Here is a 5,093-nt window from a genome sequence, read left to right on the forward strand (position 1 = left end):
ATAAAAATTCAAAAGTAATCATCTTATTTAATAATAACAATAATAATAATAATAATAATAACAATAATAACAACAACAACAACAACGATAGCAGTAGTGGTAATAATAATAACGATAATAAAAACTACAATAATAATTATAAGAGAAGAAGAAGAAAAGGAATAATAATAATAATAATAATAATAATAACAACAATAATAATAACAATGAAAATAATATCTATAATGTTAATAGTAATAATATTAGCGATAATACTACTAATAATAATAATAACAGTGATGATAATATTAATTGTGATGATGATTACAATCTCAGCTATCATATTGTTGTTATTATTAATATTATCATTATTATTATACTTTGCTTTTTATTATTCTTCATGTTTTTCATATAATAATGACGACAATTTAGGTCTCTTGTCCTGTTTCTGAGATATATTTGCATCGAATTTACAATTGTGATATGTAGTAAAGACAAAATAACAGGAACAAATAACGATTATATCATCATCATTAAACTCATGATTAACATCATAATGATCACACTTCTTATCGATATTATTATTATTGTTATTATTATTATTAGTCATTATTATTATTATTATTATTATTATTATTATTATGATCATCATCATCATCATCATTATTATTATTATTATTATTATTATTATTATTAATTTTATTAAACTTTCTACCCACTGTGACTGTATTATTTCCTCTATATGTTTTGTAGTGATTTCCCTTGTTACTGTAGGTTGTGAGATATTGCCAGTTCAGTACCATGTTAGCTATCATTACCGCCAAAACCTCAGGGTAAGTCGATAATATCGATAATGGGTAGAAAACTCATGATAACCATTTATTATCATAATTATTTTCGTTATTATTATTATTATTATCTTGTGTCATCGACTTAGTCTGACACAACAATACATATTTTTATTTATATTCCTATATTCCTAGTGCTCTCCCTTGTGTTTGTTTGCATGTGTTCTCTCCCTTGTCCTTCTTGTTGGTTGATATCCCTCAATCAATAACAAATAATAATAATAATAATAATAATAATAATAATAATAATAATGTATAAATAATAATGGTAATAATGTAATAAAAATTGCGCTGTTATTACTAATATTCCCCTTTTCATTATGTTTATATTAATTCCTGTATATGTTTGTAGTCATTTCCTTTGTTACTGTCTGTTTTTATTTATTACTAATTTAATGCCTATACCCCGTGATTCTTATGGGCTTTTAGCCATGATGCGTGGAAATATCTTGTGAATTTCAGACACTATTGTTATTATTATTATTATTATAACAAAAGAAAACGACGAGAAAGGGACGATGAGAACATTATATTAATCATTTTTAACATAATGGTATCGTCATCATCATCATTATTATTATTATTATTGTCATTATTGTTGTTGTTGTTGTTGTTGTTGTTGTAATTTCTTAAATTTATGTAATCTGACTAAATAATGTAAATGTTAGTACCATTTTTGTATTCTTTGGTATGACTCGTCCGGAGTTTGAACCCACGATCTCGCGCTTGCTAGTCGGAGGCTCTAACCACCAGGACACCGGACCGGTGTTATGTTTGTAATTATGTCCCTTGTTATTATCAAGGCCATTCAGAAAAATTACGTACATTTCAATAATTAATATTGAAGTTATGAAGTTCATTACTAATACTACACCTATTCTTCTTGGTCTTCTTCGCATTATTATTATTATTATTATTATTATTGTTATTATTATTATTATTAAGATCAGACATCATTATCTTTCAAGTCATCTCCCTTGTTGTTATAGTATGATTTATCTTCCTTTTTATTATACTATTTCAAGGCCATTCAGAAAAAATATGTAAATTTCAAAAATTAACTTTGAAGTTTTGAATTTCATTACTAATACTATACCTATTCTTCTTGGTCTTCTTCGCATAATTATTATTATTATTATTATTATTATTATTATTATTATTCTTTCTGTTCTTTTTCTTCTTCTTCTTCTTTTTCTTCTTCTTCTTGTTCTTCTTATTGTAGTTTATATTATCATTATTATTATTACCACTATTGCTATTGTTGTTGTTGTTGTTATTATTATTATTATAATTATTATTATCGTTGTTGTTATTATTGTTTTCGATATTGTTGTAATTATTATTATTATTATTATTATTATTATTATTAATTTAATTGTAATTTCTTGATGATGATGATGATGATGATGATGATGATGATAGAGGAATCTATATCATGGTTATTTTAATTTACATTGCTGATATCATAATAATCTAAATTTTATTTCTATTGTTATTATTATTCTTATTTTAAATCTTATTATTATTATTATTATTATTATTATTATTATTATTATTATTTAAGTTTCTGTCCCTATGTTTGTTATGTTTCCTCTATATGTTTTGTAGTGATTTCCATTGTTACTGTAGGTTTTGAGTTATTGACAGTTTAGAGCCATGGTAGCTATAATTACCGCAAAATCCTCAAGGCCATTCGATAATATCCATAATAGGTAGAATACTCATGATAAACATTTATTATCATAGACATTATTATCATTTTCATTATTATTTTTAGTGTTAGTATTATTATTACTATTAATATTAACAGTGGTAATAGTATTACTACTATTATTATTGTTAGTATTGTTATTATTATTAAAACAAACGAAAACGAGTAGAAAAAGACGATAAGATTATTATATTAATGATTTTTAACATAATGATAGATGATGATGATGATGATGATGGTGATGATGATGATGATTATTATTATTATTATTATTATTATTTCTTATTGTTTTTGTCTTTTATGACGTATTTATCCTGACTAAATAACGTAATTCCCAAACTTCTTTCTCCTTTGTCATTATATCGTTTTATATGTTTGTAGTTCTTATTTCTTATCAGTTTAGTGTCATGATGCCTAAACTGACACTGACATCCTCAAGGGCATTAAATGCTAGGGTGGCGCTCTACAGTTTCGTATTTTGCATAGGCTAGAATTTTAAAGAAAAAGAATTTCCCCGCCATTAGTCACTGGTTATACTGGCTATTTAAAAATATCCTTATATATCTTAGGTATATTTGAAAGAACCTTTAATTCCCTTTATTTTGGTGTATGATTAATGGGTGTAATATGGGTTATAGAGCATACAGCTTTTGCCTTACTCAAGATGTGCACCGTTCAAAAAAGTGGTCCACTTGGCCATTTTCACTTCCTGAACTTTAGAGGAATATTGTATAAAAAAGAGCCCATAACTTTTTTTACATTTTATATATATGTCAATTCATTCATTGCGCTTTCATAAGCTGGTATTGTCTAGTCTGGCAAAATTCATTTCCCCCATTTTAGTAACTGTCATGGACAGTGTACTTGAGACTAATTCAGGCTAATTTTTTAGCACAAGGGAGAAGTCATTTTAGTTAGCAATGTGCTTAGCAATGTGCTTAGGTCATGTACAATTTCCAAAAGTATAATATCCAAAGAAATCTCATTCACATTACAATAATGTAGCATAGAAGTATGCCAACATTCTCTCCACTGTGCATGTTTTAAATGCAAACAACTTCACCTTACATACGTCATTCTCTCAAAAGTACATAATAACTGGTGAGAGCACCCCAGACACAATGAGTAGAAAAGTCATGTAAATGTCAGAGATAAATATTGCAGTCATGAATTTATTTATTGATTTATTTATTGATTGATTGATTCATTTATTTATTTAAATAATAATAATAATAATAATAATAATAATAATAATAATAATTATTTTTCTTATTATTATTATTATTATTATTATTCTTTGTTATTATTTGTCATTGTTTTTTGTCTTTTATAACTTATGTAACCTGACTAAATAATGAAATTTCCATCCTTCTTTCTTTTTCGATTCTTCTCCCTTGTTTTCATCGTACGAGTTATCTTCTTGTCTCTATTGTTTTATGTTTGTATTATTTCATCTAAATATTTCTAGTTATATCCCTTGTTATTGTCAAGGCCATTCAGAACAACTCTGTGTGTGTGTGTGTGTGTGTGTGTGATTAATCCCTTAATCTTACTCAACATGAGACTTTAAACACAACAGAATGTAAAATAGAGAGAGATGTAATTCCTTTCACAATACAATATAATCCTTCATTACCTAATATAGGTCGTATAATTAATAAATATTATAGTCTCCTAAATTTATCCAATAAAACTAGCGTCAAATCACTTTTCAAAATTAAACCAGTTCTCGCTTATAGAAGACCCAAGAATTTGCAAAAAATTTTAATCACAACTAAACAGACAGAAAATAAAAAAATACACTTTTCGTCATCTAAATGTAACAGACACCGGTGTTCTCAATGTGCAAACATAAGAGAAAGTACTTCTTTCAGTAGTGCTAATACAAAAGAGGTATTTTCTCTAGGCGATAACACTAACTGCATATCAACTGATGTGATTTATTTAATAACCTGTAAAAATGTAGCATGCAATATGTTGGACAAACACTACAACAAGTCTCTAAGAGAATGAATAATCATCGCTTTCATATAAAAAATTATAGAGATCCTCAGTTTTCCTCTAATGTTTCAACACACTTTAACACCAATAATCACTCTCTACTTGATTTTTCTTTCATGCCAATAGATATTGTGCATGGTAACATGAATAGACTCATAAAAGAAACTTATTGGATTCATAAGTTAGATACTCTGTATCCTAATGGACTTAATGTTAATGCACTATATAAAATTGTATAATTTACATTGATATATTGTATATCCTTTATAACAATATAATTATATGTATGACTGTTTGTCTGTAGTTTATTTTATTATGTGTGTGTGATTAGGATTTTTCACGTAGCTTTAACAATTTTTCAGTCATATCGTTACGAAGTGAGCAGTGTGTCAGTTTATAGTGATATCTAGTACTGGGGCATCATGCCGCAGACATGTAGCATGATGTCCCACCCAGTCACATTACCCTGACACCAGGCCGACCAGTCCTAACACTAACTATGTATTAATACCGAGCGCGTAGGGAGGCAGCTGTTAGTACCATTTTTGTAGGTC

The sequence above is a fragment of the Sinohyriopsis cumingii genome, chromosome 17 (assembly GCF_028554795.1).
Source record: "Sinohyriopsis cumingii isolate HCF-2022 chromosome 17, ASM2855479v2, whole genome shotgun sequence".
Taxonomy (NCBI): domain Eukaryota; kingdom Metazoa; phylum Mollusca; class Bivalvia; order Unionida; family Unionidae; genus Sinohyriopsis; species Sinohyriopsis cumingii.